This window comes from Primulina eburnea, chromosome 11, assembly GCF_022965805.1.
Source record: "Primulina eburnea isolate SZY01 chromosome 11, ASM2296580v1, whole genome shotgun sequence".
NCBI classification, from domain to species: domain Eukaryota; kingdom Viridiplantae; phylum Streptophyta; class Magnoliopsida; order Lamiales; family Gesneriaceae; genus Primulina; species Primulina eburnea.
In genome coordinates, this window is record NC_133111.1 from 32,892,184 (window position 1) to 32,906,435 (window position 14,252).

The 14,252-nt window shown below is 29.6% G+C and overlaps 1 non-coding gene across 1 annotated transcript; it reads left to right on the plus strand.

The window, feature by feature from the left end:
• The first annotated feature begins 8,473 nt into the window (after positions 1-8,473).
• LOC140806429 (small nucleolar RNA R71) lies at positions 8,474-8,584 on the plus strand. The gene has a single exon (XR_012112504.1). It is a non-coding gene; the product is annotated as a small nucleolar RNA R71 (small nucleolar RNA).
• Positions 8,585-14,252: the final 5,668 nt, after the last annotated feature.

Consider the following 14,252-nt stretch of genomic DNA (forward strand, 5'->3'; position numbering starts at 1 on the left):
TTTGATACACACTCACACTATATTTTACAATGAAATAGAATGATTCTCAAGCTAGCACAAGGCCTCTATTTATAGGCCAAATGAGAGAAAGGGTCAAAAATTCTATTAATGTCATGTAGTTGTAATAGTATTCTTTGTCTCCTCAACTCCAATTCCATGTCCTTTCTTTCAATGCGTTGTTCCACGACTTTTCTCACCACTTTGACTCTGATTAAGGCCACAAACATGTGTGGAATTTTGTGTAGATGAGTTTGGCCACTTGATTCACCTCATTTGGATAAATATTGAAATAGTTATGAATTTTTTTACTAAATGATGGTCATAGTAAAAGTAAATGTGTCCTCCTTTTGATCTTTGCACAATTTGATCATCTTAATGAGCTTTTTAGGCAATCATGTCTTCTGCAAAGTTGTAGATAACTTCTCAAGGATTCCAACCATGTTTGAGTCACCTCCATTTGAATTTTCTAGCTTGAGTTATCATTATTTTACCAACACGTAAAAAAACCTGAAAATAAAACAAATTTAGTAAGACATTTAAATATAAACAAATAATACTAAAATAACATAATTTATAATTTTAATGAAATTTAAAATTTTAAAATACAGGTTTTAACATATAATAAATTATTAATTTTAAGTTTCATCACACCCCCACACTATCTTATTACTAGTCTTTTGGTAATAAAATTTATCGGAAAGTCACAACCTAGATTCTTTATTCCTTTTATATATTCAAATACAAACATATTCATTTTAAAAACAAACTCATATACCGATTTATTTATATATATATATATATATATATATATATATATATATATATATATATATATATATACTTTTCATTTAATATAATAATATATAATTTGATGTGTTTTTATTCTTATTTTCACATAATATATAACATAACAATATATATGATTAATAAATTTCTAAATTTATATATAATAATATAGTCAAAAAGATAATTCACGCCACCCACCATAACATGTACAATATCAAGAATATTTTTGTAAAAGCCTCAACTCCATATATTCTTTCAGGTCAAAATATTTTATGAATAGCTAGTTTTCACTCATGGAGTTGGAATGAATATTAACTCTCATTGAAAAAGGACTAAGTATTAAAGCAGACAATTAAATAATTAATATTGAAAACAAAATAGGAAAATTTACAAAGAATAAAATCCCCTTTCTTTTCTTTTTTTTTTCTTTTTTTTAACTTTTTTTTTTCTATTTTTTTTTAATAACGTGACTGCAAAATTTTACAATAACATAAACTTTTTTTTATCCAAACATTTTACCAAAAATATCTATATATATATATATATATATATATATATATATAAACATTTATATAACAGATACATTCGACTATCTTTGAAACTTATCTAGCACAAACAAATCTTTTTGTTTGTTTTTGTTTTTGTTTTTGTTTTTTTTTATTAAGAACACATTGATAGTACATCAATCAAATCTTGAAAAAAAAACAAATATTACAATGAATAAAGTATTTTGCAGTCCGTTATTTATTTACATCTTTTTTTTTTTCAATAAATAATTTTTTTTTAGGGGAATTATATTCTTGTAATTAACCATTTTTTAATAATCAATAAAAGTTTATTAATTGTTTTCTCATTTCTCACCACTTACTCACAAAAGATGTGTGAGTATATATTATACTTTTACAAAAAATTCTTTCAATTATACATGTTAACAACCATACAATTCATATCTTTTAACTATATTCTTATAAAAATTTTAGAAATTATTTTATTTGAAAACACACACACAAATATATACATATATGTAAATAAATAAACACATCTATTATATATTTTATATTAATTGATCAAAATATATATGTATATAAATTGGTACATATGAAAACTAATTTTTCTTGTAGTCTGTAATTTGAATATAATGAATATTAAAATCTAGTGTATTGTGATTTTCCGATAATTATTAACTAATGCGTCTTAGGTGCATTTTACTGACACCTTACTCGACATTGAACTAAAAAGTATTATTATTATTACTACATATTTTTATTTTTATATAAAAAAAACTAAGAAAAAGAAGAAGAAGAAGAAGAAGAAGAAGAAGAAGAAGAAATTATTCATACCTTAAAAAAAAACATTAAAAACATACCGTTGAATCGCAAGTTTAGCATCACATGAATTTTCTTTTCTTACTCTTGGATGTTGGCTAATTAAGTTGAGATAAGAATGGATCTGGTTCATGACTAAATCCTTGCAGTAAATTAATAAGTTCACCTTCACTTGTAGCAGAAACTAACATCCTTCGCGAAGCTCATGAAATAAATCCCTGTTCCACAACATCATCAAGAAACGATAACAATTTATCATAATAATTGTTAACATTTAACAAACCAATTGGCTTATTGTGGATATTTAATTGTGCCTAACAAACAGTATGAAATATTTCTTCCAAAGTACCGAAACCTCCTGGTAAAGCAATGAAAGTATCTGAATGTTCAATCATTTGAGTAATTCTTTCATACATGTTGTCCACTTTCATTTCTTCTCCTATTGTTGGTCCTGTAAGATTGACTAAGGTAATCGAATAATGCCTAAGACTTCACTTCCACCTGCATGCGCAGCTTTTGCAACTTTTCCCATGAGGCCAACTTCACCACCACCATATACCAAATGAATCTTGTTTTTAGTAAGTGCTATTCCAAGCTTTTCTGTTACTTCTTCATAAATTGAATCTTTTCCTGCACTAGATCCACAAAATATACAAATATTTTTTATTTTACTTACCGTGGACGTTGACATGTTGAGAAATATGTTTTCTGTAATTGTTAGATCACAGCATATGAATTTATAAGCGTAACATGCCAAAAGTCAATATTTGAACAGGAAATTATTATTATTAAAAGAAAATAAAAATGACAAAATTAAAACAAATATATACAGTGTAATTGTGATTGTGGCTCACATCTTCCTCTGATTTTACGTTCAGTAACGGCTTTAACGCCTTCTATAAGTCGAGGATATGCTTCCCATCCAATTTTCTTATAAATTGGCAAACAGGGTCTTTTAACGTCAGATTCCCAAGACGAGATTGTATATATATATATTTACTTATCTAAATAGACATGCATTACTACAGTAGGATCTTTGTAAGGCTGATTCCACCGTCCATATTGATATTCCTCATGTTGAAATTGCCACCATAGTTTAAAAAGTTCATTTTGCACGTACCCACTAGAATGCGTATCAAGAACCTCTAGAAAATTATCCAAAGGCTCTTTACTCAGACCATTCTTAATGAATAAAATTTTATCTTCTCTATTCATTGACGTCATTCCAACATTTTTGCATTTCCCATTACAAGTCCACCTTGCACATTTATAACATCCACCTATACGTTTAGCTCTTCGCTTTTTAGCATATGTGCTTTTACCAAATCCTGGCATATGTCTTATTATTATTTCACTTGCTTCCCCAACCAATCGGACTTTTGCTTCAATTATCAAACGGACATCACTCGGTATGCCATATGACATCATCAACCTTAGCCGCTCACATCTAGCTTTATAAATTTTTTTCAACGCATTATCAGGTAAACAAGCAAAATATTTACGAAGATTTATAATACACGCATCCATATTATTATTATTATTATATATATTTCAATTATTTTGGGAAAACTGAAGAAACCGACTTAAACAGTCATGGAGTACCGTTATCCGCCACTTAACCGGGAAATGAACTAGAATCTGCAAAACAAAATGAAAATATCAAACAACTATTGTGGATCATATAAAGGCATAAACTCATCATTAAGAATTTCATTTTCTATAAAAGGCTTAAGTCTTTGCCCATTAACTTTAAACACGTCATTATTTTTAGGATTTTCAATATCAACAGCACCATGAGGATAAAAATTTTTGACTATAAATGGTCCTGACCACCTCGATCTTAGTTTACCTGGAAATAAATGCAAACGAGAATTATAAAGCAAAACTTTTTGTCCAATTTCAAATGACTTTCTCATAATATTTTTATCATGAAAGACTTAGTTTTATCTTTATAAATCTTTGAATTTTCATATGCATCATTTCTTAATTCTTCAAGTTCATTTATTTGCAATTTTCTTAATTTAGATGCATCATCTAAATTAATAGTAAATGCTTTAATTGCCCAATAAGCTTTATGTTCAAGTTCAACCGGTAAATGACAATGCTTACCAAAAACTAACCTATATGGTGACATCCCTAATGATGTTTTGAATGCAGTTCTATATGCCCATAATGCATCAGTTAATCTTAAAGACCAATCTTTTCGATTTGGATTAACTGTTTTTTTCTAAAATTTGTTTTATTTCTCTATTTGCAAGTTCAACTTGACCATTACTTTGAGGATGATATGGGGTAGAAACTTTATGTGTAATGCCATATTTTCTTAATAAAGAAGAAAATGATTTATTTATAAAATGACTTCCCCCATCACTAATTATTGCCCTAGGTATTCCAAATCGACTAAAAATATTTTCTTTTAAAAATTTTATAACAACTTTATGATCATTAGTTCTACATGCAATCGCTTCAATCCATTTTGAAACATAATCAACAGCGACTAAAATGTACGTATATCCAAAAGATAATGGAAATGGACCCATAAAATCTATCCCCCAACTATCAAATATTTCAATAATTATGATTGGATTTAAAGGCATCATGTTTCGTTTTGAAATTGATCCCATCTTCTGACAATTTTCACAAGATTTGCAAAATAAATGCGTATCTTTGAATAAAGACGGCCAATAAAATCCACATTGTAAGATTTTTGTAGCTGTTTTATTGGATGAAAAATGACCTCCACATGCTTCAGAATGACAAAATTTATTAACATTACTTACTTCATTGTCGGGTATGCATCGTCGAAAAATTTGGTCAGGACAATACTTAAATAAGTAAGGATCATCCCAATAAAATTTTTTAACTTCTATCAAGAATTTATTCTTATCCTGTGAATTCCAATGAGAAGTAATTTTATTTGTCACAAGAAAATTTACAATGTTAGCAAACCATGGCATAATAGTAGCATAAAACAACTGATCATCTGGAAAATTTTCATTTATTTGTATTTCATTATGAGATGATTCAGTCATTATTCTAGATAAATGATCGGCTACAACATTTTCTTTTCCTTTTTTATCTTTAATTATAATATCAAATTCTTGTAATAATAAAATCCACCGTATTAATCTTGGCTTAGCATCTTGTTTATTTGATAAATATTTTATGGCAGAATGATCGGTGTAAACAATAGTAGTAGAACCAATTAAATAAGATCGAAACTTATCTTATGCAAATACTACTGAAAGTAATTCTTTTTCAGTAGTTGAATAATTTATTTGGGCACTATTTAAGGTTCTACTAGCATAATAGATTGCATAAGGTTTTCCTTCTTTTCTTTGTCCTAACACAGCTCCTATAGTATAATCACTTGCATCACACATTAATTCAAATGGTAAAGACCAATCTGGAGGTTGTAAAATAGGTGATGTAATTAAAAGATTAATTATTTTTTTAAAAGCATTTTCACATTTTTGAGTCCATTCGAATTGTGTATCTTTTGTTAAAAGATTTGACATTGGTTTAGATATTATGCTGAAATTTTTTATAAACCTTCTATAAAATCCTGCATGACCCAAAAATGATCGAACTTCTTTGACTGTTTTTGGTGATGTTAAATTAGAAATAACATCAACTTTGGCTTTATCAACTTCAATTCCTTTTTCAGATATCACATGTCCTAAGACAATCCCAGATTTAACCATATAATGACATTTTTCCCAATTTAAAACAAGATTTTTTTCTTCACATCTTTTTAATACTTCTTCTAGATTTTTAAGACAATTTTCAAATGAGTTTCCAAAAACGGTTATATCATCCATAAAAAATTCTACATATTCTTCAATCATATCACTGAAAATACTTAACATGCATCTTTGAAAAGTAGCCGGAGCATTACATAAACCAAATGGCATTATTTTAAATGCAAAAGTTCCGAAAGGACAAGTAAAAGTAGTTTTTTCTTGATCTTCTAATGATATAGGTATTTGATAATACCCCGAATACCCATCAAGAAAACAGTAATAAGAATTTCCTGCTACTTTTTCTAGAATTTGATCTAAAAATGGTAGTGGGAAATGATCTTTTCTAGTTGCATCATTTAATTTTCTATAATCAATATACATACGCCAACTAGATGGAATCCTAGTTTGTAATAACTCTCCTTTTTCATTTTTTATAACAGTGATGCCGGACTTTTTAGGTACTACTTGTGTTGGACTTACCCATTTACTATCTGAGATTGGATAGATAATTCCAGCGTCTAATAGTTTTAATACTTCATTCTTAACAACTTCTTTCATATGCGGATTTAACCTTCTTTGCGGTTGTTGATACGTTTTAGCATTTTGTTCTAAGTGAATTTTATGTGTACAAATTAAAGGATTCATACCTTTTATATCTTTCAAAGTCCATCCAATTGCATTTTTATATTTTTTAAGTAATTGAATTAAATCTTCTTCTTGATTTGGTAGAAGAGTGGAAGAAATTACAACAGAAAATGTTTTATTTTGACCAAGAAATACATATTTCAATTCTAATGGTAAAGCTTTTAATTCAAGTTTTGTATTATCATCTTTTTTAAAATTATTTTCAGAATCCAAACTTTCTACTGAAAAAACTTCACATTGTTGATTTAAGTTTTCTTCTTGTATATTTTCTTCCACAATTGTTTGAATTTCATTATCATCTTCATTTTCATTTTCATCAATACTTGGTTGTTTACATAAATTAAACACATTAAGTTCTAGAGTCATATTTCCAAAAGACAATTTCATTATTCCATTTCGACAATTAGTTAAAGCATTTGAAGTTGCTAGAAATGGTCGTCCCAATATTACTGGAATTTCATTATGTACTTCTATTGGTTGTGTATCTAAAACAATAAAATCTACAGGATATATGAATTTATCAATTTGAACCAACACATCTTCTACAATACCTCTAGGTATTTTGATTGACCTATCCGCCAGTAAAAGAGTAACAGAAGTGGGTTTTAATTCTCCTAAATTAAGTTTTTCATAAACTGAATAAGGAAGTAAATTCACACTTGCTCCCAAATCCAACAAAGCTTTTTTAATTTTATTTTCTCCAATAATACATGAAATTGTTGGACAACCAGGATCTTTATATTTTAAACTAGAATTATTTTGAAGAATAGAACTTACTTGTTCAGCCAAGAATGCTTTTTTCTTCACATGCAATTTTCTCTTCACAGTACATAAGTCTTTTAAAAATTTTGCATAAGAAGGTACTTGTTTAATAGCATCTAATAATGGAATATTTATCTTCACTTGTTTAAAAGCTTCATAGATATCAGAATCACTTTTTTGTTTTTTATGATTTGTTAATGCATGAGGAAATGGTGGAGGTTTATTTGACTTATTTACTATTTCAGATGATTTATCATTCACCATATTATTTTTAAAATTTAAGGTATCATCATTCTCAAAAGTATCGGGATTATCATCCTTACTCTTTGATTTTAAATGATCCTTGTTTTCATTACTATATGGATCATTAACTATTTTACCACTTCTAAGGGTAATAACAGATTTTATTTGATCAATTTTTTCATTTTTTAATTCTTGATTTTGATTTTTAGGATTAGGTTGAGGTTGAGATGGAAATTTTCCTTTTCATGAATATTAAGTGCAGATGCAAATTTTGCAAGAGTTTCTTTCAAATCACTCATAGATTGACTGTTTTGAATATTGATAGACTCTTGCTTTTGGATAAATGCATGAATTACATCTTCAAAGTTTTTTCTTGGAGGTGTAACATAAGGAATATAACCTTGATGATTTTGGTTATTTTGAAAATATTGTTGTGACGGTTGTGCATTATTATCATTCCTCCAACTAAAATTAGGATTATTTTTCCATCCCGGATTATATGATGGTGAAAAAGGATCTAGTATTGGTTTTTTATAATTGTTAACATAGTTTGCTTGTTCATGGAGACATTCTTTAAATGAAGGTAATGTTGGACAATCTTTTGTAGCATGATCATGTGTATCACATATATGACAAACAATTTCTTGAATACTTTTTAATTGACCACTCTTTTTCATTTCTAATGACTCAATTTTTCTTGCTAAAGATGCAAGTTTAGCTTGAATATCTGTATCATCTTTAAGATTATAGATACCACCCCCATTTGTTGAATTATTGTTTTTAGTTGTTGGAGGTTCTATTGTGCCTATATTATCCCAATTTTGAGCATTTTCTGCTAATGAATCCAAATATTCCATAGCTTCATTTGGGTTTTTATCTTCAAAAGTTCCATTACACATGAATTCTATCATTTGCCTATCTTTAGGTATTAGACCTTCATAAAAGTGAGAAACTATTCTCCATGTTTCAAAACCATGATGTGGGCATGTATTAAGTAATTCTTTATATCTATCCCAACATTGATAAAACGTTTCTCCTTGTTTTTGAGAAAAAGTTGTAATTTGTCTTTTAAAAGAGTTTGTTCTATGGGAAGGGAAAAACTTTTTGAGAAATTGTTGTTGCATTTCTTCCCATGATCTTATTGAACTTGATCTTAAATTTTGTAGCCATGTTTTAGCTTTATCTTTTAAAGAAAAAGGGAAAAGCTTTAATCGAACTATATCCATGCTACAATTTTGATCATTATAAGTGTTACAAACTTCCTCAAATTCTCTTAGATGTAAATATGGATTTTCAGAATCTAAGCCATGAAAATTTGGTAAAAATTGAATAATTTGAGGTTTAAAATTGAAATTAGATGCATCGGGAGGAAAAACTAAACAAGATGGGGCACTAGTTCTAATAGGGTTCATATGGTGCCTAAGTGTTCTTAATTGATCATGTTCTTGATTATTATTATTATTATTGTTATTATTATCATTATCTTGATTATTTGAATTATCATCTATATTTAAATTATTTTCAGATACTCGAATAAGTCTACCACTTTTTTTTCGACTCCAAACACTCATACAAATAAAAACACACAATAATTATAAATAAAACATAAATAACAAATATAAACTTAATTTATACCTCCCCGGCAACGGCGTCAAAAACTTGCTACTACTTAAATAATAATTCACCCAAGTGTAGGTTGTCTGCAAGTAATATATTTCGTAAGTACGAGATCGATTCACAGAGAGGTTATTTTGAGTTTAAATTTATTAATTTATAGATTACCAAATGCAAGACTGAAGTTTACAAATTATAAATATTGTCAAGGCTTGAGGATTTATTCTTGGTTTATATAATATTGTTTAAGTAAAACAAAAGAAACCACCATAAATAATGGTTCCAAGAAAATTAAACACATACATAATATAATATAGTTCCCACTATAGAAAATACCGAATTAACCGATATTTTATATATGGTATCTATGATTATATTATAACTATATAAATAAATAATTGCATAAAGTAAATGTTAGATTAAATCATTATATTTTATTTAGAACAACCGGCAGAGCCACGCTATTGCCTAAATGAAATATATTGATTTAATAAGTTAATTGCAGTAAAGTAAAAGTTAGTTGCGATAAAGTAAATGTTAGTTGCGGAAAAGTAAAAGTTAGTTGTGAGAAAGTAAAAGTTAGATGCGAAAAATAAAAGTTAGTTGCGATAAAGTAAATGTTAGATTGTTAGATGTTAGTATTAAATCATAATATTTCATTTAAAACAACCGGCAGAGCCACGCTATCGTCTAAATGAAATATTATGATATTATTATATAAATATATATATATCTATATATATAATAATAAGTGATGAAATATTTATTGTATCAAAATTAAACAACAAATCAAGATAACCACTTTAATGGTATCAAGCATTTGATGTAAATTGATAACAACAAATAATTCATTTTTGTACCTACAATAAAAATAAGTTAGCTAAATGAAAAGAAATAAAGAAAGAATATACAAAATATAAACAATCTTACTTCACCTTGACATAATAGATTTAGCTTGCCATAAGTTTACTTTTGATCAATACTAAAATATCACTCATAGTTGAGAACATGAAAGAAAATATATTGGAACTTAGAACTTTGATACACACTCACACTATATTTTACAATGAAATAGAATGATTCTCAAGCTAGCACAAGGCCTCTATTTATAGGCCAAATGAGAGAAAGGGTCAAAAATTCTATTAATGCCATGTAGTTGTAATAGTATTCTTTGTCTCCTCAACTCCAATTCCATGTCCCTTCTTTCAATGCCTTATTCCACGACTTTTCTCACCAATTTGACTCTGATTAAGGCCACAAACATGTGGGGAATTTTGTGTAGATGAGTTTGGCCACTTGATTCACCTCATTTGGTTAAATATTGAAATAGTTATGAATTTTTTTACTAAATGATGGTCATAGTAAAAGTAAATGTGTCCTTCTTTTGATCTTTGCACAATTTGATCATCTTAATGAGCTTTTTAGGCAATCATGTCTTCTGCAAAGTTGTAGATAACTTCTCAAGGATTCCAACCATGTTTGAGTCACCTCCATTTGAATTTTCTAGCTTGAGTTATCATTATTTTACCAACACGTAAAAAAACCTGAAAATAAAACAAATTTAGTAAGACATTTAAATATAAACAAATAATACTAAAATAACATAATTTATAATTTTAATGAAACTTAAAATTTTAAAATACAGGTTTTAACATATAATAAATTATTAATTTTAAGTTTCATCATCGGTCCTCGGGTTATGTGCACCTTCAGTCCAGCAAAGTCAACTATCAAGACCTCCGTCATTTTCATAATCACCTGCATCACTAACACCTAGTGAGTCTAAAGACTCCACATACCATAATCTTGATAACAAGTACTACATATACAGATCACATACCACAGTGAAATACTTGTACTTAAAATATCGTTTCATGAAGATGCATAAACTTTAAACATGGACATTTTCAGATACCTTTTCATGATGCATAAACTTTACATAATTTTTTTTTCATAATGACGCATCAACTTTAAACAAAACCATTTGCATAAACTTTTTAAAATCAATTTCTGTTGGAAACTAAATTTTGGCTGTTTGACAAAAAGAGTTTTTAATCGAATGAACAAACTGATCAAGGAACTGAAAAAATATACTCAAACTGACAGTTGCCGTTACTGAATATTAAGGCGCAAGTTAACGAAGGCAACTGAACCAACTCAACTGAATCTATGCAGACAACTGACTGAGCAGTTGGAAACTGATCAGTTGCTACTTTCAGCCGTGAGCTTATCAGCTATTATCTATGAGCTGTACAGATTAACGTAAAGGACGTTCAACCGAAATTAGTACAAAAGCAGACTGCAACAGATAATGGGAACGCCACAATACAACTACAGTGTACGAATGTCAGAAGAATGTTGACATGGCAAACCAAAGGATAAAAAGATTCAAATTTCACTTAATATTACCATTGAAGGGAAGCCTATAAATAGCAAAGGGGAAGCAGTTGAAAAACAATCAATCGAATTACTATTTCATTAAGCTTGTTGTTATCCTGCTGAAATTACTGCTTACATTCGAAAAGCAAAAGCTCACGCTTATCGCACATATTCGTAGCAATCAAGGCTACTCTTTCGAGCTTTAAAGCACAGCTTTATCATTGTAAAACTCGATCTCGTAAAATATCAGTTGTGCTAAAATCAGTTGTATACTGTGAAGCATTTTGTAAACTAAGAGTTTCAGTCTTGGCCGTGTTAAGTCCGAACTGAAGTGGGTATGTACAAACTTTTGTATCAATCAAAGTATTTTAATGAATATCCTATCCTTGTGATAGAAGGGGTGACATGTGAGTGTTTGAAGTCTCCGAACATCCGTAAAATCTTGTGTTCTTATTTTAGTTTTTATTCCATCTATCAGTCAGTTTTATTCCGCACTTTATTTTAACTGAGTGATATTGACCGACATGATTCTATGTATCAGTTTATCACTAAACTGAACTTAACTTTCAAAAAGATTCGAAAAGAAGAGAGTGTTTAGTCAAACTCCATTTCTAAACACTCTTTTAACCAAATATCCAATCCTATCAAGTAGTATCAGAGCGGTTGAATCTTGTCCCAGAATATTCTTATTCACAAAACTGATAACCATGTCTTCTTTCAATAAAATCCCAATGTTTTCCAGAGAAGATTTTGACGACTAGAAAATTAGAATGCAGGCTCATCTAGTTGCACATGACAATGATATGTGGTACGTCATTACTGATTGACCAATGAACATTTTGAAAGCCAACACAGCTGTAGCCATGTCTGATGGGAACCACAACGTATAGAGAAGCCTAGAGAAGAGTGGGCAACTGAAGATAAGAAGAAAGCCAATCTAGACAATGTGGCGAAAGATATCTTATATAAAACTCTGGATAAAGTAACTTTCAGCAAAATCAAAATGTACAAAACTGCCAAAGAAATATGGGAAAAACTGATCCAGCATTGTGAAGAAAACGAGCAAACTAAGGAGAACAAGCTATCAGTTTTGGTTCAGAAATTTGAAAACATCAAGATGAAGTATGGAGAAACAATGCATGATTATGATGAAAGAGTCAGTAGCATCATCAATGAGCTAATGCACTTGGAAAAGTGTATTCCAATAAATATGTATCACTGAAAGTTGTAAGAGGTCTTCCCAAAGAATGGGATGTCAAGACCATGGCAATGAGGGAGTCAAAGGACCTGAACAAGGTTGAACTTCATGACTTGTTTGCTGATCTGAAGGCCTACGAGTTTGAACTACAAACCAGAGAAGGGGAACCTTCCACACCAGCGACCACAACTGCTTTAACTGCTGTCAGACTGGAACCAACTGGTTCAGTTGACAAGTCTGCTGATCAGCTAAGCAATGACGCGATGTCATTGTTTGTCAGAAAGTTTGGTAAATTTATAAGAATAAATCCAGGAAACTTCCAGAAACAATATCAGAAAAACTACTCCAAAGAAGATCCTTATACTTGCTACAAATGTGGAAAAACTGATCAATACATTGCTGACTGTCCCAAACCAAAGAAGGATAGTCGAGGCTCTGCTGAAAGATGAAATAAGCCCTATGAGCATAAAAGAAGAACCAAGGATGACAAGAAGTCATTCAAAAAGAAACATGAGGTTCTTCTAGCTGAAGAGAGAAAATCTAAGTGGGTAGAAACTAACAGTGAGGAGTCAAAACCTGAAAGCACAAGCAATTCAAGTGATGATGAAGAAGTCAAATGCTTAATGGCAGATGATGCTGAACTAAAGTCAGCAAGTGAACAAGTATTTGACTTTAGCTCTACTGATTTCACTCGTGAGGAACTCATTACCACATTATACGACATGGTAAATAGTATCACAAACTAGCTCAATCATTTTAAAAAAAATTAGAACTGAACAAAATGATCCCAATGTCAACAAAACTGAAACTGAGGAATCAATTGAAGTGTTGAGTCTAAAAAGGGAGATTGCAAAGTAAAAGGCTGAAATGGTTGAGAACCAAGCGTTGATATATCAGTTAAAAACTGAAATTTCAAAACACACTGAACCGATTCAAGCTTGGAACAAGTCTTCACTTATATTAACTGAAATGCAGAATGCACAAAAATCAGTTGATGATAAAGCTGGTTTAGGTTTTAACAGTTTTGTTAAAATTCTGTAAGTGATACGCAACCAAGGTTGAATGAAAGCAAAAGAAAGTACATTACGTTTCTTAAATCAACCATGGTAAATGAATTCTCAGAACCGAGTAAACCAACTGTTCAATCGACTGAAAGTAAGAACAAAGGCAAACGGTATGTAATTGGATATAGCTCTGAAAGTTCAACTGATTCAATAAACTGGTCACCTAAACGATTCAGTTACAAAAATATTACTCAAGGAAGGGCTATTAAAATTATTATAACTGTAAACCAGTTCAGAAACGGTATCAAAAGAACAATCAGTTGAAAAAGGGTACAAATCATCTGTTTCTTCTTCACACCACACATTTATTGCCCAAAAATCGAGAAAGACCATTTGGAACACAGTAACTGGAAAGTCAGTTAGAATGATCCAAGTCTGGATTCCTAAAGAACTAATCAGTTCAGGACCCAAATAAATATGGGTACTAAGATCATATACAGTGTGTGATTGCAGGTAACAGGTACAAACAAGGAATCCACCTGGTATCTAGATA